The sequence below is a fragment of the Choloepus didactylus genome, chromosome 8 (genome assembly GCF_015220235.1).
Source record: "Choloepus didactylus isolate mChoDid1 chromosome 8, mChoDid1.pri, whole genome shotgun sequence".
In the NCBI taxonomy this organism is placed as follows: domain Eukaryota; kingdom Metazoa; phylum Chordata; class Mammalia; order Pilosa; family Megalonychidae; genus Choloepus; species Choloepus didactylus.
In genome coordinates, this window is record NC_051314.1 from 66,663,210 (window position 1) to 66,687,464 (window position 24,255).

General features: G+C 37.5%; 1 protein-coding gene and 1 non-coding gene across 2 annotated transcripts in view; one reads left to right on the plus strand and one right to left on the minus strand.

Moving 5' to 3' along the window:
• Window positions 1-24,255, plus strand: part of WIF1 (WNT inhibitory factor 1) — a 71,122-nt gene that overhangs the window by 16,243 nt on the left and 30,624 nt on the right. The gene's annotated exons all lie outside the window — the stretch shown is intronic.
• Window positions 4,122-4,225, minus strand: LOC119543601. Its single transcript, XR_005218665.1, has one exon. It is a non-coding gene; the product is annotated as a U6 spliceosomal RNA (small nuclear RNA).

The following is a 24,255-nucleotide window of genomic DNA, read 5'->3' on the forward strand; positions in this document are numbered from 1 at the left end:
ATATTCATAACGTCTATTCCAGGCTTGGTTTTTTTAAAGAAAAGAACTGAGAAATCAACTCTGAAGCTTTGTTTCTTTGTGAAAAATTGAAGTTTTTACATTGCTAGTTGTTTTTGTAGTAATTATAACTTTCAAAATCCATTACTTGTTCAGGAACATAAACTGGACTTCATTAGACTTTGCAGTACTTAATTTCCTGGGTATAGCTATTTTTTTTAATGAATCGTGACAGAGTTTTATTTTCAGTTCATTACTTTTTTCCATCATAAAACTGGTACACTCTCTAAAAATTTTTGGAAAATACAGAAAAGGAGAAAGAAGAATGGGCAGAATTGAGGAGTGGGGAGTCATTTGTAGTTAACCTACCTAAAAAAATTTAATATTTTGGTATTTTCCATCCAGTGTTCCTCTATCGAAGTAACAATTTCCTGTCCTTTTTTGTTTGTTGTTTGCTTAAGTTCCCCATGTTATTACATATTCTGTAAACATGATTTTTAAATGGGTACACGATATTCTGTGATTTATTTAAAATATTCTCTTGTGTAGAATATTTTAACTTTTTTTTTTTTTTTTTTTACTATTTATAAACAACACTGTGAAGAGCAACTTCATGCATAAAACCTTTTCCATATTAGGACATTTCCTTAGGACTGAATTTCGGAAGTGGAATTTCTGACACAAAGTGCCTGATCATTGTAAAATTCTTGGCACATATGTTATTATAAGATTACTTTCTAATGGCTACTCCATACTTCCATATTGGTACAAAAATGTCCTTTTTAGTATTCTTTTGTGGCTTTTTCTTTTAACCTGCAAATGAAGCTTTCCAAGTGATACTGAGGGCTGTTGATTTGTGTCTGCATTTTGTTCAGTTATGACAAAGTAATCTCAGTGGAAATTTCATACTGTAGGTGGCAGTGGGGGATCAGTAAGTAGTAGGTGAGTGATTCTTCTCCCTTATCCTACAGGGCTGATAAGGTACATCAAGGTGAAAGGCTCTGCATGGGATGATTATTAATCATGAACATGGGACTCTTCAGATAGAAACCAAATTATAAATTATATTTCTTGTCTACAAATGCAAAACTGGTGGGCAATTTCTAAAGGTAAAACAGGTTATTCCTTTTTAATATAGCCCAATTTCTACTAATTTTAAATGCACATGAATAAACATATGAGTTTCTTTCTGCATGTTTCATATACATATGTACATACATTTATCCATAATATTTTGAAATAACAGTGATTGGAACATTTATCTTTGCATGTACACTATTTAAAGTACTATTTTCACTTATATATATATATACATATATGAAGTAATTTATTCTCCTAACATTTTCATAAGAACAAGGAAGCATGATTAGCAAGTAGATCAGTTTCAAAGTTTAGAGAGTTATTGTCATCAGTGGCTAGAACATAACGCTTTGTAAAAGGAGGAAGGATATATTTGCTACATTTATTTAAATGAGAGAACTCTTTAGCCATTAAATATATGGGTACTCCATAAAAGGAAAGACAAAATAATTTGCTAGTCAGAACTCCAGAATTGTATATCCAAAAAGAAGAAGAGGAAAGAGTAAAGGAAGACGAAAGAGAGGAAAGGAGAGCCTTTAGAGGCATTACTCAGGCAACCGAAGAACTGGTTTTGCGTCAATCAGCAATCAATATCCCTCTAAATGCCCTGCACTGTAGGTTGTGCAGTGTCTGTTAACTTCTGCTGAATTTTCTCTCTGTGAAATAAAGTGGTGGTGGCGGGGGGGGGATAAAAATTTGGGTGGGTAGACAAAAATTCTTGTTTATAAACTGCTGGCTTCTCTTTGCCCCAGAATACCTTCTGCGGCCACTTCAAAGCCAGGAGCCATCACGTGCTTTTCTGAGCACAATCTCCTGTAGTGAACATGGGGCAGACAAGAAGGAAATGAGCAGGTCCGATGGAGGAAAATCATTCTTAGTCATCCCGTTGACTCACTCTAAATAATCTCACAAACTGGCTATCAAAATGTATCTATGCATTTTGAAAGTATCAGAAATCAGTAAAGGCAAAAGTGTGCCTCTAAGGATATTTATGCGTCAAATTTCCAGGTTTGCATGTGCTTCTGAGAGGGTGACTCATTAGAGTTTAGATCACTAAAAGCACAGAACTGAGGTCCAGTGAGACTTGCTTTAACATTAGGAACTAATTGTTTGAGTCTATCAACTCTCCATATAGATATAATGCAGAAAGAACTATATCATTCCCAAATGCTCAGGACTCCATATCAAACCTGGGAAGAATTTGTCAAGGGTTGTCTCCACTTAGAATCATTAACTCTTACAAGGAAAGGGATCTTAAAGATTAGTTCACTCACCTTATTTTTTCAGATGAGGAAACTGATGACCAGAAATGATGACTGACTTTCCCAGAACCACAGAGAGAGTTAGCAACAGGGCTGGCATGAAAGCATACATCTTCTGACAGGCAGAGCAAAGCTTCCCACTTGTTTCAACTGAAACTGTAGGCTGTGAGTAGGTGCAGCATCTATCACCACATCACAGTTAAAGGGTTCCCCTAAATGTGGAAGGAAAAAATTACTTGTAATTTTTTTTTTTTGCAGCATGGAGTGTGGGGAAGTTACTTGGTCTGTTTCTGTGTTATTCAGTCTAATAAAGACAATTTTTTAAAAATGTTCAATTTTGAAGCAATAGTTGGCTGGGTTGGTTATAGGCACTATGTGGTTCTGACCATGATACATTTTGCCCAGTGCAGTGCTCAGGATGTGGTAGGTAAATTAACAGTGGTAGTTCCCCAAATCTGAGGATAGTGTCAGTGTTGTTTCTTCCCCTTTAATTTCAATGTTGGCATAATGGAAACAGTTGGTAGGGAGGGAGTGTGGTATCATAGAGAGCATGAGCAGCCAGTACTGACTGGCTAGGCCTTGGAAACATTAAATGTAAGTTAACCTCTCTGGCCTTCAGTTTCCCCATATGTAAAATCTTGACCCACATGATTTCCTAAGATTTCTCCCAGCTTGAAATGTCATGTTCTGCAATTTTATCTCAGAGGGACTTTGTGAAGGCTGACCTGTTTACAAAGTTCTCTGAGATCCCTTAATGTGGTAGTTCAAACAACATCAAAAGATACAGTTTTCAACCAGAGTTGAAAAGTGTTTAATAGTCAGATAATATATATCTTTAAAAATAGCATTGTTTTTACATGCCTTTGAAAAGTTGACCTGACATTATGCTAATCTATTTCCAAAACCCTGTGTTCATGGATTGCCTTTGTCTTTTATCCACTCTCCATGGAGAAAGACGTTATGTTAGCACGATGTGTACTGACCCTTATGTTCTTTCGTCTTTCTCTTGATTTGTTTTAGAACTTCAACTCCTTCTTGGAGATGAGTTCTTTCCCCCAGATTCCACTAACTCCCCACGACACTAGAACTGCTATTACTTTAATTTTCCTAATAATGTCATCTGAAGTGATGTGGCAAAAGCAAAGAAAAGTGAGGGAAAACATTAAAGACAGAAATACATGAGAGGTAATGCCAAGGTGAGTTTTAAAAAGGCTGATATTAAGAGTTTTGTGGAAAGATTGACTCTTTGGAAGGGAGATAATTTAGAAATAAATTGTTGAGAACAGATTTGATTTTTTGAATCAATGTGCTTTTATAGGGATCAGGAAGGATAATACAGAAGGGCGTGAACAAATGATAAGACTCAGAGGTGGACAAAGTAGAGAAGAGAAGTGGGCATTGTATCTGGCCAGAGCGGGAGTGGGATAGTATGTTGTCCGTGTTGAGGCAGGTCTTTTAAGGCCAGAGTGGAGCTGGAAGGGATCTTAGCCTCTGACAGGAAGCATCTGGCAGGTTTGGTTTTTTTTTCCCTTTTTTAATGTTAATTACCGTGGAACTGGATTATAAGGATGAAAAAGTCAGTCAGCAACTGCCTTGCAAAGGATGAGAAAAATTCTGCCATGTTATTAGCAAAGGTAGAGGAGAAAATTTACACTTTAAGAAGTACCATTTTCTTAGAGAATACCTCTTGGCATTTCCTGAATAAGTGGGATTAACAATTTAAATAAATCATATTTCAAGCAGTGACAGTGACAGATAAAAGAGAATATTAAAATAACATTTGAAAATATGGAACGCTTTGTGAATTTGTGGGTCATCCTTTCACAGGGGCCTTGCTAATCTCTGTATTGCTCCAATTTTAGTGTATGTACCACCAAAGCAAGCACAGGGGACAGATCTGTACCTTCTGTAAGAACTCAGCCATCATATTTGGCTCTCCAAAGTCCCATCATTTTGATGGCCCACACATTATATCCATCCAGAATTTTCCTTAATACAATTAAATCTCATTTCTTTTTGTTATATCTTTAAGGACTTGAGGACAATAGCCATTTCACAAAAATTCATTTACATAAAGTAAGACTGGTTTTCAAGATTCACATATATGAAAAAGAAACCCATCCGAAAGTAGATACAACTATTAACTTGAAAAAACTAATCAATATCAATATCTAATTTCCAAAAACACCTCTTCATATGACTTTTTAAATGGTTTATTTGCTTTTTATTTATTTTTCTGAATCCTTCTGATTATCCAAATCACTTAAAATAGATGCTAGTATTGTACCTAATGCATGGCAGGAAGGAAGAGTTTTGTTCCAGATTTAACACATAATAAGTTTCGTAATCAAGCTGACTTTTTTTTCCACATAGCATAAAATTTCTAATTTCAGTTTGTGATAAACTGTGATTTTCCAGCTCTGATTTGCCTAGTTTCAGTTGCCCAATTATACTTCATTGGCTGGCTTTTTTTGTTCCTATATATACCACAGTTGTCTTATTACTGCAAATTTTATTCTGGTTTATTAAAACCATTAGGTGTCATATTTTAATTGGTCAGGAACTTTTGTATACTTCTGTCTTCTAGAGTATTAGAACCTACTCAATTTAAGAAAGTCTATTGCTTTTGTAAGCAATTTCATATTCTGTTAATCAAAATGAGAATATCTAACAAACTGATTTCCAAGAATAATCCGAATGAAACACCACCCAAAATGTACACCAGGCTGACATAGGCTCATGCTTTGGGTGTGGCTCTTAAGTCAACTGTTTAACCATCTCATAAAAATGATAAGGTTAGACTTCCCATTTTGTTCAGTAAGTGTGCCATGTTAAAAGGAATCTGTAGTAATTTGGAAATAGAGGTCAGCTCTCTCTGGCACTTCCTGTCCTTTCTCTTGAGGAAGGAGATCAGTTTACTCTGGCACCGTTTGCCTCTGGTGACTCTATGTTGATGTCTAGGCTGTTCTTCTACCTACTAAAAGAGCCATGATTACAGGTATTGATGCTGACTGATCTATAATTTCCAGAACCATGCCTTAAAAAAAAAAGGAAGGAAAAGGTGAATACAAGAGACCCAGTTTCTCAGAGCCCTTTAGTTCCTATGCACCCACACAAACCATGATTCAGATGTATCAGCCTTACTGATCTGAGTACCTCCAGCTTTTCAGCTGGTCTATTTCTTTTCCTCTTTATGTGGCTTGTTATCCTTCTGTCACAACTAGGGACACACACCAGCTCACTGATATTTTCTTGAAAAATTGTCAAGCTGAAGATATTAAAAGCCTGATCCTCCGCTCCACCCTGCCCTTTGTTGTTACTGGTCTTCTTTCATCATCCTTTTTCTTTGTGTAAGACATTTGAAATTACCTTTATAAAATAAAGCTGGACAACTGAAAACAGATTAGTAAAGAGTTATAGCCTCTGCCCTAGAAATTATCCCCAAATAGAGGAGATATGGGACCAAATACCTTTTAATATAAATGAGTACATTGAATACATTGTGAGTCAGTAATTTAAATTTAGTTTGATAGCTAGTAACATATTTATAAGTGGAGATGGTGTATAGTGACAGTAGAGTTACAAAGATTACTTCAGCAGTGGTATTCTAAACTAAGGAATCTAGAGGTATATAAATTTGCTGGAAATTAGCTTTGGCAACTCTCAAATATGTTCCCCTCAAAATGGGGGGTGTAATAATAACTGATAACAAAACTGAATAAGGTGACATGGGGTGGAGGCAGGGAGGGAGTAATAGTCACTGTGGAGAGAGGGGTTAAAGGAGCAAAATAACTCCTTTGATGTGTCTCCTCTTTGTTTATTGTTTTTGGTTCTACATATTCATCTCTCTATAAGATCTGAGGGTTAATACAAAAAGATGGCACTAATCTTTCTTTGGATATTTTTTTATTCTGTCATTACGTGTTCCCAGACTTCTATGTCTTCTTAGATCATAAAAGTCTCTTGGTTTTATTTTTTCCTGCTCAGTCCCTGGGTTAGTTATTCTTATTCCCAAATCTTGCTTGCTTATTGCCTTATTGTGTGTGCTAAACACCCACAATTTTTATTGGGTAACAACAGAATTTAACTTAACAACCAAAAAAAAGGAGACAAAGTAGATATAAATCATAGATTATGTAGATAGTGACATAATGGCTTCTTGGTCAGGTTCATTATTTGGGAACTTTACATGAGAGGAGGCCCTTGCTAAATCAATATATTTTCACTTATATTTTCAACAATGATTTGTTGGAAAACTCTTTTTCCCTCCCTGCTATATATTTTTTAAAAGCACACAGGCCCCACAATTAAGGAGAAAATTGCTGGCTTTGACCAAAGTCCTTTATATAAATGATTATTGGATTTGGGGGAAATATTTATCCTTTTAAGCTTTTCAAAAGTCCTGTCCTTTCAGTACCTAAGTTCAAGCTTAGGGGCCTGAAGAGTTCAAGACTGACAATAGCTGTGAAAAGTTTCATAGTCTTCTAAGAAAGTTCAACAGCTGTGTTTGGGAAAGAGAAATATGTGTCATGCAGGCTGCTAGCTAATGCAGATATTGTAACATACGGAATTCATAAAGGTGTAATTACAGGACTGTCACTGTTTGCCATGGTTTTAACTTATGTAAGTTATTGATTATACTTTCATGAGATCATAATCAAAAGGTTTTTCTTTGGTAATGGTGTGTTAGAAGAGCTTTATCCTGAACTTCAAAGCCTTCCTCTGAGCCCTGAGAACAAAGGCTTAGAAGTTTGAATCGGGGCCAGAATCAGTCTGTATGAGTTAACGATGTTCCAGACGATCCAGGAGCCAAATCAACCTATCCCTGTGCATGAACTTTCTCTCATCACATCAGATCAGCCATCATCACTAAAAGATAACAGTTGATTCAGCTTTAATGTGCCCTTTTTTTAAAAAAACGAATCAGCGTGAGTAACTATGGTGTCTGTTAACATCTGTCTCATCACCATTTTAACTGGAAAGCGAGTCATTCACTGTGCTTTTGAACAGTGATCATCATTAACTAGGTGTACATCTATGAACAAGAATTGCAAATACTAAGGAATTTACAGAAAATAATTCTTAGAAATGGGAAAGCCAATGTGTGACAAACAAATAGAAAGTAATAAAGGTGGTTTCAGATTTGTCCCAATATTTTGGCATGTTTTAAGTGGGCAAAAGAGAAAGACTGTGAGGTTGACTGATATTGTAAATGGAAAATCTGCTGCCCTCTCTTTGGCTCTTAAAATCATTATAGAGGGATCTAAGGGCTTAAAACTATTACACCGAATAAGCGAAACCCCATCGAGTGTAATCACGTAGAGCAGCCCACCCTTTCTCACACCAGTACCTGCAGACCTATGGTTTCAGCTACTTTCTTCCTGGGCCTTGGATGAATCCCCAGGCAGATCCTACAGTTTCTCTAGTCACCTTGAGATAATAAAAAACCCTCTAATTACTTTAGTGCCTAGATTATTCTCATTTCAGTAATTAGAATAACCACTACCAAGTAATAGTTAAAATTCTGATCTTCATTCAAAGTGAAGGCGTCTTCCTTCCCTCAGCTGCAGCCTGGAAGGCACAGGGTTGACTCAGCTTCCCGGGCTGCTCCAGGGTTGGAAGGTGCGGGCGAGGGTGAGGGGTGAGGGAAAGAGAGACCAGAGGTCAGAGGCAGGGCTCGACACCTGACAAGTGTTTCCTGTGTCCGTGGAGTATGCAGAGCCTTGATCTCCACTTACAGGAGCTATCCTGGGTTCCTCAAGGAGTCCTCTGCTGGGAGAAACTGAATGCTGTTCTTGTGATACCCTGATGCTTCCCCTCAGGCTGGATGCTCACAGTCACATTGCCCCATTCTCTGATCCAGCCACACTGGCCTCCTTGCTGTTCCCTAAACGTGCCAGGTATGTTCCCACCTGAGGGATTTGGCGCTATTCCCTCTTCCCCCGTATATCCACACAGCTCACTTTATTCCAGTCTCTGAAAAAATATCACTTCATCCCAGCAGCCCTCCCTGTCCATCCTCTCTGAAAAGGCATTCACCCCTCCCTCATGCACACTTATTCTCTATCTTATTTTCATGCTTTATTTTTCCATGTAGCACTTATCATCCCTTGTTATATTTTATGTCCATTTAAACATTTTGAAATTACGTGTCTCCCCGTCTCCACCACATAGGGTGTAAGCTCCATGAAGGCCAGGACTTGACCTCTTTTCTTCACTGCTGCATTCCCAGGACCTACAGCAGTGCCTGGCACATTTATTGAATGAATGAATGAAAGAATGAATGAATGAAGACCCAGCTAAATATGATGACTTACTCTTGTTTATGTTTCAATTTAAAAAGGTATTTGTTATTAATTGAGGTAAAGCTTTGCTATGATCAGAGCTGTTGGCTGAAACTGATCCCTAGGGTAAAATTCCAAGATCTATTAAAATCAAATATATTTTAGGAAATATATACGTAGTGTAATTTAACCACAATAACATTTTACCTGTGATGTGATTTCCTTCTATGTAATTCAAGCTGCAATAAAGGAAATTGGTTGTATGGGGTAAACCCTAATTCAATTTTAACAGAAGCAGATACTCTTACTTCCTTAATTAAGTGTAGGCAAATAGCATTGTTATCAGAATTTCTCAAAGACGCACTAAGACTTCTCTAGTTCCTGCCCTGCCTTGTACTGGCCTTCCTTTGGTTCCACTGTGCTAGACAATGTAGGCACTAAGTATTACTGCCTTAACCCAAGACTTTTTTAAAAAAAAAAACATGTATTTTAATATTGTATGATCTCATTGTTTTGAAACAAGTAGAATAAGCAAACTCATAGAGTCAGAATCTAGAGTATAGGGTGCCAGGGTACAAGCTGGGGAGAGGAAATGGGAAGTTAAAGCTTAAAATGTAAACAGTTCCTGTTCAGAATGACAGAAATGTTTAGGTAGTAGATGGTGGTGATGGTAGAATAACATTGTGAATGCAATTAACAGCACTGAAAAATACATCTGAATATGTTTAAAAGGGGAACTATTAGATATGGTAACAATAAGAATTAAGAAAAACAAACATTTTATCATTACATGAGTACAGGTAGGTGAATTTGAGAGTTAGAAAACTTGTAAATAACTTAACAAATATAAAATAACTTGGGATGTATAATTCTTTATGAATTGAAGCTTGCTCATTTAACAATGATGCCAATATGAGACTTTTAAAAAAAATTTCAAACATATACAAATGTAAACAGAATAGAAAAATGAATACTCATCTATAAAGTAATTCCCTAATATGTCAAATATAGAGTAAGTGTTCAAATTTCCAACTCTCTCTCATAAAAGTAATGCATTTTTAAGGATTTGTATGAATGATGTTTCAAATAGGGTTTGTAAAAGGTTGATGATTCAAATAATGACCACACATTGCAATTGGTTGGTGAGTCTTTTAGTTCTCTTTTAATCTGTAGGTTTCCCATCAATCTCTTTTTTCACTCCTTTGAATTTCTGTTGAAGAAGCTAGGTTTTTGTCTTATTGAGTTTTCCAGAGTCTTTGTGATATAGTTTAACATGTTCCTTTATCCTCTGAATTTCCTATAAATTGATAATGGAACGAGATGTTTTTAATTTGTTTTAAAGCCAAAGAAATAAGATAATTCTAAATTTGCCTCTGTATGCGAAGTCAAAGTGTAAACCACATCTAGGGTAAGCAATAAAGATAAAAGATTGTTTTAGACTATTTTCAAAACCCCTGAGCTCATGACTGATGTCCTTCAGGACTGGAAAGAACCTCCTTAATCACATTCCCTGCAGCCCTTAAGCTGTTCCTTTCTACCTGTTGGTAGTGCCACTATCTAGAAACTCCTGCTGCCATGCCCCAACAATAGGCAACTTGCACACTGATCCTATTAATAATGGCTAACATTTGCTCTGTGTTTACAATGTGCCAACATTGTGCTACCCACTTAGCATGCATTTTTAATTTTAATCCTTGCAACATGCTGTAAAGTCAGTACTGGCCTCCTTTTGATCCTTCAAGCTTGCCAAACTTGCTCCTGCCAGAGCTTATGCATATAAACTTGCCTCTGATGAAAATGTGCTCCCTCCTTCATCTGTTTAACCTCCGCTTATTTTGCAGATCTCATTTCTGTCATCCTTTCTCAGGCAAGCCTTCCTGACCCTCAAGCTAAGTCAAATTACATATTCTCAAAGCATTACATAACTCTCCTTTGAAGCCCTTTATAACCAGCTTAGTTTTGTTTTATTATTGGATTAATGACTAATTCCCTTCCAGACTGCAAGCTCCATAAGGACAAGTACTATATCTGTTTTCACTCATCCTTGGCCTCCTAGGCAAACACAATGGCACACTCAGTACATATGTGTTGAATGAATGAGAAGCAAGCCTTGTGCCCAATGCCAGCGAGTAAATAGTGGAATTAGAAATCAAGCCAAATTGGTCTTACTCTAGCCCAGATTTCACCCATTCACTCCAGCTTCGTGGACACTGATATTTGGACCACTTGCTGTCTCCCTCGGAGATCCAGCTCATGACCAGCCTAGACTCCTTGTGTTTGGTCCCATCTTGTTGCCAATTCCCTGCTGACTTGTGATTAGTTTCTGCCTCATTCAGTCAAGGCTTCCCAAGTATATGTGGGCTCCTGGCTCATTTAAAGTCAGAACTTTCATGACTTGGAGTGGTGTTTTAGTTATCTAGACTGTTCAAGCAAATACCATGAAATGGGTTGGCTTAAACAATGGGAATTGATTAGCTTATAGTTTTGAGGCTAAAAGATAATCCAAATCAAGGCATCATCAAGGTGATGCCTTCTCCCCAAAGACTGTGGCATTCTGGGGCTGGCTGCCAGCAATCCTTGGATTCTCTGTCACATGGCAAGGCACGTGGCGGAATCTCCAGGTCTCTCCCTTCTCTTTCAGATTCTGTCAATGTTAGCTTCTTACTTCCTATGGCTTTTTCTTTGTCTGAATTTCACTCCACTTATAAAGGACCCCAGTAATAGGATAAAGACCCAGACTGACTGAGGTGGGCCACACCTTCTTAACTGAAGTAACCCCATCAAAAGATCCTACTTATAATGGATTCATACCCACAGGAATGGGTTAGATTTAAGAACATGTATTTCTGGGTTACATACAGCTTCAAACCTTCACAGATGTACATGGTAAAAAGTAATTTACTTATTTGTTTTTTAGGATGTGACTAATTAGATTCAATGTTTGTATTCTTTTTTTTTCCAAACACTTTTTGAGCCACCAAAAATATGTTAGTCATTGGGGATTCAAATAAGAATACACAAAGTCCTTTCCATACAGGAACTTAGTGTTTAACTGGGGAGACAAGTAAATAGAATGTTACAGTCAACATAATAACAAAGATAAGAGAAAGAGAGTACAGGGAAAGGGCATCTGGGACAGGGGAAGTTTTAGCAAAGAGATGACATTTCTTCTGAGCCTTGAGAAGTAAGTCAAACTTTGCCTGGTAGATAAGGGCAGGGAATGTACTTTCCAGGCATAGAGACCAGTGTGTTCCTGAGAGAGCATGGCAGTTCAGTAGACACAAAGCTCACTACGGCTGGATCAAAAGACTTGTGAGGATAGATGTGGGAGAAGAGGCTGGAAGGGCGGGCAGAGCCAGATATAAAGCTGTGGTCAATCTCTTCCTTGTGATTAGAAATCAACTTAAGATTTCAAGTTGGTGTGGTCATGTGGTCCAGTTGACATTTTAGGAAGAAAACTGGAAGATGGTGTAAATTGGAAGAAAAAGTCTGGAGGTAGAAAGATAGATTAGGGGACAGCTGCAGGAACATGGGTGAGAAATGATGAGAGTCTGAATTTTGGTAATGACAGTGGGGAGGAAAAGCAGGAAAGAGATTTGAGAAATCAATGAGAGTTTGTGGAGGTGGTTGGTGAGAGAAAAGTGAGTTGTCTAGAAAGAGAGCCAAGTTTATATTTCAGATAATCAGGTATATAGTGCTATCTTTTTTTAAATGCAATTTTATTGAGATATATTCACATACCATAAAATCATCTGAAGTGTACAATCAGTTGTTCACAGTATCATCATATAGTTGTGCATTAATTGCCACAATCAATTTTTTGGACATTTTCATTACTCCAAGAAATACAAATAAAAATAAAAAATAAATAAAAATTAAAGTGAAAAAGAACTCCCAAAACATTTCATATTCCTTTTCCTCCCCTATTATTCATTTACTTTTTGTCCCTCTTTTTTCTACTCATCTTCCACACACTTGATAAAGGGAGTGTGAGACACAAGGTTTTCACAATCCGCAGTCATCACGTATAAGTTATATAGTTATGATTGTCTTCAAGGATCAAGGATACTGGATTGCAGTTCAACAGTTTCAGGCATTTCCTTTTAGCTATTCTAATACTCTAAAAACTAAAAAGGGATATCTATATAATTCATAAGAATAACCTCCAGAAAGACCTCTTGACTCCATTTGAAATCTTTCAGCCACTGAAATTTTATTTTATTTCATTTCTCTTCCCCTTTTTTGGTCAAGAAGGCTTTCTCAATCCCACAATGCTGGATCCATGCTCATCTCTGGGGTCATGTCCCATGTTGCCAGGGAGATTTACACCACTGGGAGTCATGTCCTGTGTAGTGGGGAGGGCAGAGAGTTTACCTGCAGTGGTGGCTTAGAGAGAGACACCACATCTAGGCAATAAAAAAGGTTCTCTGGGGGTGACTCTTAGGTACAATTATAAGTAGGCTTAGCCTCTCCCTTGCAGTAGCAACCTACATAAGGGCAAGCCCTAAGATCAAGGGATTGGCCTGCTACAATGGTATTTCCTAATACTTGCAAGAATATCAGGACTTCCCCAGGTGGGGAAGTTTAATATTTCCAATTTTTCCCCAGTCCCTCAAGGGGGCTTTGCAAATACTTTTTATTTTCTGCCCAAATTATTCTGGGATGTATTGGAGTTTCATACTAACCTGTATAAAACAACCAGATCTCACCCCCTATTCAAGGTTCCCTGTAATTATGGTGTTTGAGTAAACTGACCATACAAGATACATTATATAGCATGCTACAGAAAGCATAGATTTTTCACCGACTTAACATCTCTTCCTTTGGTCTCACATAGAAGTCGAAGTTTTAAAATTTAGTCAATGTCATTCTTTTCCTTTAGTCTGGTTTACCTTATTCCTAACCAAGTCCATTTTGTTCATAATCTCTAATTAAAGCCTGATCTCTTTTTCAGCTTCTTTAACATTTGCTGTATGGGGTAATGCTGACATTTATAGCTGTCAAACTCTGGCTCTGAGTCTCAGGTGTCACTCAGATACCCGAAGTTCCAGGGACCGAACAGGCTATACACAAACAGCTCATCATCTCAGAATTTAGAAATAACCATTACAACTCATGAATAGATGTGACTGCTGTAAAAGCATACAATGTAGGAACATTTACTGTAAGACTTCCCCTGATAACCTATGCTCTCAGATTCAAGTCTCAGATTTGCACATTATAGTTAGTCCATAATAGTGAGGCATTATAATGTTTGTCTTTTCAATTCTGGCTTATTTCACTCAACGTACTGTCCACAAGGTCCATTTACCTTGTTGCATACCTCGCAACTCCATTTCTTCTTGCCAACACTCAATATTCCATTGTATGTATACACCACAGTTGACCATTCTGTTTATTGATTGATGTATCCTTAGGTCACTGCCATCCATTGCGAATCATGAATACTGCCACCATAATCACCAATGTGCAGTGTCCATTCATGTCCCTGCTCTCAGTTCTTCCAAGAATATACCCATTAACAGGGTTGCAGAACCATATGGCAACCCCATAGTTAGCTTCCTGTGGAACCAGCACACTGCCCTCCAGATGGGCTGCTCCATTCCACTTTCCTACCAAGAGTGAAGGGTACATCCTTCTCTCCACATTGTCTCCAGCACTTGTATCCCTCTGTTTATTTTTTTAAACAGTTTTATTCACAAAGCATACAATCCATTCTAAGTAAACAATCAATATTCCTGGGATAATCACATAATTATGCATTCACCTCCACAATCTATATGAGGACATTTCCATTTCTTCCACAAAGAAAGAGGAAAATGAGAAAAAAAAAATGAAGAATAAAAATATAAAGGATAGAATAAAAATAAAAATAAAATAGAATGAAAAGGTCATTCTATTTTGGAATGACAAGAACACCTCCAAGAATCCTGTATCACTCCCTTATATCCCCCTCTTATAGACATTTAGCTTTGGTATATTGCCTTTGTTACAATTAATGGAAGCATCTTATAAAGTTACCATTAACTATAGACTCTAGTTTGCATTGATTGTATTTTTCCCCTATACCATCCAGTTTTCAATACCTTGCAATGTTTTGACATTCATTTGTTTGTCCTCTTTTAAAAACATTCTTATATTTGTACATTTAATCACTGTTGTTGACCACTCTAGGTTTCGCTGTTATACAATTCCAGTCTTTATCTTCCGTCTTTCCTACTGGTGTCATATATGCCCCTAGCTTTCCACTTTCAACCATACTCACACTCATCTTTGTTCAGAGTACTTACAATATTGTGCAGTAATCACACAGTTTTATGCTGTCCATTTCCGGATCTCTACGATTAATCCTGTTGAACTTTATGTACTCCTTCAGCATCAAATGCCCATTTTGTAGCTTCTTTGTATCTCCTGATAACCTGGGTTCTCAACTGTAACTCTCAAATTTTGCTGATCAATGTTAGTTCATATTAGTGAGTCCATAGAGTATCTGTCCTTTTGTTTCTGGCTAATTTCACTCAATGTAATGTCTACTGTCTACCATTTTGTCTTTTGGATTTTATATGTCATTTGTTATTTTTAGTTCTCTCTCTCTCTCTTTTTACTCTTACTGATAGTCTTCATTTCTACTCTTTTCTCCAAACCTCTTTCTCCTGTCTTTTCCTACCTGCCTGTAGTGCTCCCTTTAGCACTTCTTGTAGAGCAAGTCTCTTGTTCACAAACTCAGTGTTTTCCCTCATTTTTGAAGGACAGTTCTGCTGGATATAGAATTCTTAGTTGGCAGTTTTTCTCTTTCAGTATCTTAAATATATCATGTCACTGCCTTCACACTTCCATGGTTTCTAATGAGAAGTCTGCACATAATCTTATCAAGCTTCCTTTGTATGTGATGGATTGCTTTTCTCTTGCTGCTTTCAGAATTCTCTTTTTGTCTTCGACATTTGGTAACCTGATTATTATGTGTGTTGGAGTAGGCTTATTTGGATCTATTCTGTTTGGTGTATGCTGTGCTTCTCGGATCTGTAATTTTATGTCTTTCATAAGAGATGGGAAATTTTCAGTGATTATTTCCTCCATTATTCTTTCTGCCCCTTTCCCTTCTCTTCTCCTTCTGGGATACCCATGACATGTACATTCATGCACTTCATGTTGTCATTCAATTCCCTGAGACCCTGTTCATATTTTTCCATTCTTTTCCCTATTTGTTCTTTTTTGTGTAGGATTTCCAATGTTCTATTCTCCAGTTCATGAATCCTTTCTTCTGCCTCCTCAAATCTGGTGTTGTGTGTCTCCATTGTGTTTTGCATCTCTTCTATTATGCCTTTCATTCCCATAAGTTCTGCCAAGTGTTTTTCCAAACTTTCAAGTTCTTCTTTATGTTCACCCAATGTGTTCTTTATATCCTTCATCTCTTCTGACATATCTTCCCTCAACTCGTTGATTTGATTTTTGAATTTATTTAGCATATTTGTTTGAAGATCCTTAATTTATTGTTTCAACTCCTGTATCTCATTTGAAGTGTAAGTTTCTGCCTTTGACTGGGCCATATCTTCGATTTTTCTAGTATGATTCATAATTTTTGTTGTTTAGGCACCTGGTTCCCTTGATTACCCCAATCAGATTTTCCCAGACCAGATGGCCTGGGTCTTGGGAAGGGGGTGTAATCAGTATCAGGTTTCAGACTTTCCTGTGAGGCCTCTAGACTCTGTGCTTTTCTTATCCTGCCCAGCAGGTGGCACTTGTCAGCCTGTAGCTCCCCACTGGTGTAAAAAGGTACGTTGACTTTAATCTCAGTAGCCCCTGTCCCTGCCAGGGGCTGAGAGTGGCAGAAGCCAGGCTTAAGCTGTTTCTGTTTTTCTTTTTTACCTAAGGCCCTAAGGTCTGAGTTCTCTGAGGAAGGGAAGCTACTTGAACTGAGCCCTGCCTCTCCCATTTCTTAGGGAAGATAAGCCCTTTAGGGGTTTATCTCCTGCATTTGAATTCTTCTTTTGACTCTCTGACTATCTTAACTCCATCCTTGCCCAGGTCAACACTGACAATTGAAAATGCCTGATGCTTTCTCTAATGAGATACTTAGAATGACAGAAAAAAAGGTAAAAAGAAAGAAATCCCCTTTTCAGAGCCAGTCTGCAGCCCCCTAGTTACCAGTCAAGAACTAGAGTTGGTGCCCAGTTCTTTGTGCCCCTTTTCTTGAGACACAGTCATTTTCCAGTATTCTGAGCTCAGCTGATTCCAAAAGCCTCTGTTTTTATTTATTTATGTATTTTTTTCCCATCAGCCCTGCCTCCTCTCTGCTGGGAGAAACCTCTGGGTTCCTTTCCTGCTTGCTCCAGGTTTATCTGTGCTCATAGCTTGTATTCAGTAGTCCAAATTCATTAATTAAAATCACAATTGGAGCTTGGTTGAGCTACCTTCCCTTCCTCCTAGTAGCCTGCTTCTTTTTCCCACAGCGAAGTCTTCCAACTCAGCCTGCCATGCCAATGGGGGAGGGGTGCCATCTCCACATTGGGGAGCTTTACTTACAGTTCTTATGCTGCGATCTCCCCATTCCACCCAGTCCAGACTGGTGTATGATGTTTGTCTGGTCACAGATACCCCCCAACAGTTGTTCTAGATTACTTACTAGTTGTTTCTGGCTATATGCTATTTGTTCCAGAGGACTAACTGAATTCCACACCTCCCTATGCCACCATCTTGCCCTGCCTCTGTAGTGCTATGTTAAGAAATACAAGTGAACGAGTTTGTTGGGAAGATAATGAGTTTTGTTCAAACATGTTATGTCCAAGGGGAGATGTCTGATAGACAGCTGTCAATATTAATCTAGAGCTCATAAAGAGGTAGAAACTGGAGATAAAAATTTAGAGGCCACTGATAATGTAGATATAAATTGAAGTCATGAAAATGGATGAGATACTCCAAGATGAGAGCAGAACAAAGCAGACCAGTTGTTCACTGGAACAATTGGTTCACTGGAACACTGTTTCTTAACTTCTTTTGAATTGTGAACTCCTTTAAGTTTGTGATAAAAGTTAGGGTCTCTTCTCCCTAAAGAAATATTCATTTGCGTGCAAACACAATAGCTATGTATTTTCTAAGGGTGCCTGACACCACATTCAGAAGTCTTTTTTAAGATGCAGTGATAGAGAGAAGCATGTGAAGGTGATTACAAGAAAGTGATCAGAGAAGGAGAAGGGAAAAATCAGAGACTATTGCTATATATTAGTCAAAAAAAGAAGAGGAGAAGTTGATTACAATAAAAACTTTCAGAGAAGACAAGAGGGATAAAGACAGAAAATTGGTCAATGAATTTAACAACTTGGAGATCATCAGTTACCTTTTTTGAGGACTTTTTAATAGTGATGGGGGCACCAGCATACTGCAGTGAGCTGAGGACTGATAAGCGAGAAAACAGGCCATGAATGTAGACTCCTTTGGAAGCAGTGTAATGATGTGAAGAAAGAAAGATAGCCTGGTAGAGTCAGGGCTGGGTGTTTTTTGTTAGTTTTGTTTTTGTTTTTGCTGCTACTTTTTTTTGAACTTCAGTTTTATTGAGATAAATTCACATATCATACAGTCATCCATGGTGTGCAATCAGCTGTTCACAGTACCATCACATAGTTGTGCATTCATCACCCAGTCTATTTTTTTTTAACATTTTCCTTATACCAGAAAAAGTAAAAATAAGAATAAAAAATAAAAGTAAAAAAAAGAACACCCAAATTGTCCCCCCCATCCCACCCTATTTTTCATTTGGTTTTTGTCACCATTTTTCTACTCATCCATCCATACACTGGATAAACAGAGTGCGATCCACAAGGTTTTCATAATCACACTGTCACCCCTTATAAGCTACATTGTTATACAATCATCTTCAAGAGTCAAGGCAACTGGGCTGCAGTTTGATAGTTTCAGGTATTTACTTTTAGCTATTCCAGTATATTAAAACCTAAAAAGGGATATCTGTATAGTGCGTAAGAGTGCCCACCCAAGTGACCTCTCAACTCCATTTGGAATGTCTCAGCCACTGAAACTTTATTTAGTTTCATTTTGCATCCCCCTTTTGGTCAAGAAGATGTTCTCAATCCCATGATGCTGGGTCCAGATTCATCCCCAGGAGTCATATCCTACATTGCCAGAGAGATTTACACCCCTGGGAGTCAAGTCTCACGTAGTGGGGAGTGCAGTGAGTTCACCTGCCGAGTTGGGTTAAGGGCTGGGTTTTTAATTATTTCATCATATTAATGTATCTGAGGAGAGATGAGATCATTCACTGGGGCTTGTCTCAAGGAAGTATGGAAGGAAAGCAGGGTTGGGTGTGGATAGAGTATACGTGGGTAGATGGGAGGAAAAGATGAGAGAATTCATATTTGGTTTCTTTGTGAATAGGAAATTGTCATCAGTTGAATGAAGCTGGCAGGAATGGGGGAACTATGATATTGTGTGTAGGAGAAGGGAGAGAGTAGAAATGTTTTAAAGAATTGCTGAAGGTTGCTGGGGGCAATGGAAGTTGGCCACATAGATGTAGCCAGTTTTCAGATTATGAATTTTCATCATCAGAGTTCCTCAGGCAATCACTTCAGTCTTCTTCTGTTTCTCTTTTTCTTGAAGGGGGCCAGTGATGCTTGTACAGAGTAACAAGTGAAACAGCAAGTGTCCAGAGGAGCTTAGAAGATTAAAAGGGCTAAGAATGTTGTATCTTCTAGGCATTGGCTTTTTCTGAAATGTAAAAAATTTATAGTGAAGACTGTTGTTTGAATCTTCTGCTAGTAAGACTAGCCTCCTAACTTTTGGACTTTAAGAATATGTAACAATGAAGGTACAGGCTTTTTTTTTCCTCTCTAATTCTTAGACAGGAAGAGAAAAACTAGTCACTGGCATATCCCTTTTTGGAAGATACCTGGTCATTGGAAGTATTCTGATATATGAAATACCAATGACATGACGAAAGTCAAGTTAAGGCACATCACATAACCTTTACCAAAGTAGGGTAATACATATTTCAAAACATTAAGCTAAGAGGAAAAGTCTGTTTTCTTCTGGTTTTTATCAAAGAAGTAAGTTGATATTGTCCATGTGGAGTCAATGAATATATACATATATAAGAATTTAAGAAAACTACCGGAAGCTCAAACTAAGAAAAATATGACCTAGTGTTAAATATTTTGAAGGCCATAACTGAGAGTATCTTCTGACATTTCTACATCAGTTAAATTTTTTTAGATGCCTACTTTTTTATCAACAAAATGAAATAAATATTTGGCATAGAGAATTCTGAAAGAAATGGAATAGTAATTTTTTCTATTTTGAGCTACCTATATGTACTATCCAAGTTTATTTGTACATTTTGTAAAGGTCATCCTATCCTTAAAAATGTGATGTGCTGAAATACACTGACATTTGAAATGCATGAAGGAGGAGAAAACAATGGAACGAGAAAAAATGTACTGCATGAGGTGTAAGGGTAATTGCTTGTTTTTTTTTTTTTTTTATTGAAGAAATACCTCTTAGCACAATTTTCTTTCTTTTTCTATGTAAGTGAATGCCTAATGATTCCTTCTGAAGCTCTAAGGAAAAAGAATTCAAATCCAAGTCTTGAGATGAGAGGAAAACACACACAGAAACACAATAGGAAACATACTCCATTCCCTTTCTCAGAACTCAAATCTCCCTCTCTCACCTCCTCCAAAAACTGACAGTTATACTGCTGTTGAATTAGCCCTGCGGTATTCACAGACAACTAACTGTTCTGTCAGTATCTAGGAGAAACTCATATCTGTGCTCTCAAATTCCTCCACACTTTCCTTTTCCACGCCTCTTTGTTTGGGCTGTCTTGGTCCCCAAAGTACCAACTGCACCACTTGTAATGAAGTTTTCTTTCCTCAGTTCCTTACATTACTCCATCCATTATTGCCAATACTGTCGTTCCTCCCAGTGCCCAATATTCAGGTTGGCTTTAACCCATAACTTCACAGCTCTTAAATTAGAGCAGGTTTACTCTAAGGAGGAGTTATGTGTCCTGGAAGCTGCGAGAGATAAGAGGGCAGAGAAGCTTTTCAGTGATGCTTTCATTGAACCTACATTGCCCACCCCATTGGAAATTTTGACAATTTGTGGTAAAAAGCAGTGCCCTGGACCAGGGATGCATTTGATTTGGCACCTACTTTTGTATTTATACCTGTACCCTTTTTTTCAGCTTCTTTAGAAGAACTGAATAAACCCTTTTCCATTCCCCAGTGCTTTGCTTACCTAGTTCCTTGTTACCCCTTCCATGAAAAATAAAAATAGAAAACCTTTACTTTTGACTTTATTTAATACAAAATAGCAAAATAGCTCTCTACTGTTTCCCTGTCTTTAGGAATCTTAAAAGCAAGTGGATAGCCAGTGATTTGTCTGGTAGCTAGGTCTGTTACTGGTTTGTATGAGCAGTGGTGAGTCCAAACCCTAGAGGAAAAAAGAGGAAAATGTCTTAGAAATTTCAAATTCATGTGAAGCCAAACCCTGTGATCTCCTGCCAGTTTTAGTTTACGAAGTCCTCATGGTCCTGGATGTGTTTACTTGAACTTTAAGCTTTCATAGTTACCATTATATTCCAATAACTTTACTCCCTGAACCCAACCCACTGACTGGTCTAGTCTAGTATTTATAAAATGCATTTCTAGAGCAGAAGAACTGGGATGATTCTTACTTTAAGCAATATTCATTTCAATGTCAATTTAACCTAAGACCAGTGAAATAATTAAATAACTACTCTGGTTGAGTGGGTTTTTTTTTTCTTTTCTTTTTGTTTTTGAAGTGAGTTCTTCTTAGAGCCAGTTCTGAAAGAAGGCAGAAAAAAATCATTGATTTTTCACAGCTTACCAACGACATTATAATTGAGTATTATGATTTATAGAAGGCAAACTGACTGGAGATCCAAGTGGGAAATATAAACCAGAAGAGCATTGGACAAAATCATGTTTCAGAACTGGTCCTTGTTTACATTATCTGCTTACATTCTTTCGGCTCATTGCCAAAGTTTTGTCCCAGAACAAGGATAAAACAGTTACAAACTACACACAAATTGGCTTGATATCAAATGTCAATGTTCATTTGATTACTCTTTTTTTAAAAAAAGTTTTCTCTGTTATCTATGTGGCTACAGTAACCAGTCACACAGCAAAGTAAGAGAGAGACTTTTGACCGGTAAAAGTTATTTAACAATTGCCAAAACAGAAAGGCTACTGACTGTCAGTGGAATCAGAGGCTAACACCATTTCACCACAACAATGTGTTCTGTAATGCACTAGCTATAAACATCCAAATGTTTTTCAGTAGGTCATTCATTCATTCAGCAAACATTTATTAAATACCTTGTTTGTGCATAATACTGAGTGAGTCTCCAATAGAGTGCTGGGAAAAAATGTATAACCCTATCCTTATCTGTTAGGAATCTAAAAATTAGATGAGGATACACACGTGTGAAAAGCTAACATTACATAGAGCAAATATCTAAGGGCCAATCTGGTTTAAGTCTTGCAGAAGTTCAGTATAGGTGAAATCACTGTACATAGGCATGACTATGGTATGTTCAGATCAGGCCAGTTGAGCTCCAGCAGACAAACCCTGTTGAGAGTAGCAAGAGATAAGCTGGAAGACATTGAACAGGCTAACGAATATCTAGGAGATAAGGGGAGAGTGATATTTTATTGGCTTATATTCTGGCAGGTATTTTAGAAAGGAAGGCAAAAATTTCTAAAACTGCTATGATAATGCAAATATGAGAAAATAAAAGCTGAGTTAGGGTGAAAGCAATGGAAATGAAAGGAAGGCTCAGAGTAAAAAATATTGTAAAAGGAGAAGAGATGAGATTTTGGTGTCTGATTATGGGGAGATGAGATAGAGGCAAGAAACGACAATGGCTTTGTTATTGGAAAAATGATACTACCATTGACAGATATAAAGAAATCAAGGGGAGAAGCTAGTTTTGGGAGATGAGGAGTGAGGCTCCATGTAAAGTCATGATGGATCGCACACACGAGCCTGCCAGGAGGCAGAAGGTGAGAGGAGGCCACAGTTTGGGACAAGGGTGTGAATGGTTCATGTTGAGCATCATTTCCCAAATGATTCTCAGCCTCTGAGAATACTGAGTATACAAAGAGAGAATATTATCTAAAGAAGAATGCTAGAGGACATTTAACTGCTTCCAAGTGACTTGGCTGAAGGTTAGGGTTGTTCCTTCCAAAAGAGATGAAGACATCATTTAAACAGCAAAATAGGACAATAGCAAAACGGGGAGGCTCTGGCACTCTTCTTTGGATAGCCGTGGAGAAAGGAAGCAGGGAACTGCATTAACCACTGGTAGGAATGGAGAAAATACAAAGAGAGAAGAGCCAAGGACTGTGCCTTAGTGATTTTCTATTATTCTGAGGTGAAAGGAAGAAAGCCCCCGAGGAAACACAAGAAAATCAAGAAGTGAGAATCAGCAGAGTGTTTATCCAAGGATAAACAGTTTTAAGTTTGAAGGATGAAATTTTGTAAAAAAAAAAAAATAAAGTGATGAGAAGAAAGCTGAGGAAGACATGAGATCTGGAAATTTTGAGTCTAGATATTCAGGCATCAAATTGCTCATTTAAGCATTAAGATTACTCACATAAGCATGTTATTCATTTTGTCAGTGCTAATAAGCACTGAACTTTTTCCTTCTTACTTATTTTAGTAGATTTCTTCTTGCTCTTCACACACAGTGTAAGAACTATTGTAAATCACTTATTACCCTGCTAATCTACACTTACTAGTGTGTTATAAGAATAGTAGATTGTTGTGAGAATTAAATGAACTGGAGTATAATTAACACTCAAGTAATGTTATTTGTAAATTTTTAAACCTTATGGCTCCTGTATATTTTGTCTCCATAAACTGCCTCAAATTTTCTTTGAGACAAAGAAGAGACCCTTATTTTTATTTATTTTTTTAGTGTTCTCCCATGAGCACTGAAGTTGGCATCATGATGAAGAAACTTTGATTCTCAACAGAGAGGTTTCTGCAATTATTGTGCCTGTTAGATTGAGTATAAATCCAGAATATCAAAGGTGTAAAAGAAATACTGTATTTTCTCCATTCCTACCAGTGGTTAATGCAGTTCCCTGCTTCCTTTCTCCACGGCTATCCAAAGAGGAGTGCCAGAGCCTCCCCGTTTTGCTATTGTCCTATTTTGCTGTTTAAATGATGTCTTCATCTCTTTTGGAAGGAACAGCCCTAATCTTTAGCCAAGTCACTTGGAAGCAGTTAAATGTTCTCTAGCATTCTTCTTTAGATAATATTTGGGTGTCTTTTATACTTGTCTATGAAAAGAAAATTTACTACATGACAAACCAGGCCAGCAAAAATTTTCAGCAATTTAATTTAGAAGTAAATTATTCTCCTGAATAGACCCATTCTTTGTTTGAATACAAGGCAATCCTTTCATGTGTTTCCCAAATAAGCACTTTACTTGCCTCCGCCTGAGTTTCCACTAATGTCACTTAATGAAACAAAATGTACTTTTTTCCTAATAGAGGTCTCATGCTCTCCAATATACCACCTCCCTGTTACATTTCATGCTCTGAGTTCTTTTATCTAAGTAATAACTCCACCATTTGTGAAACTAGTTCTCA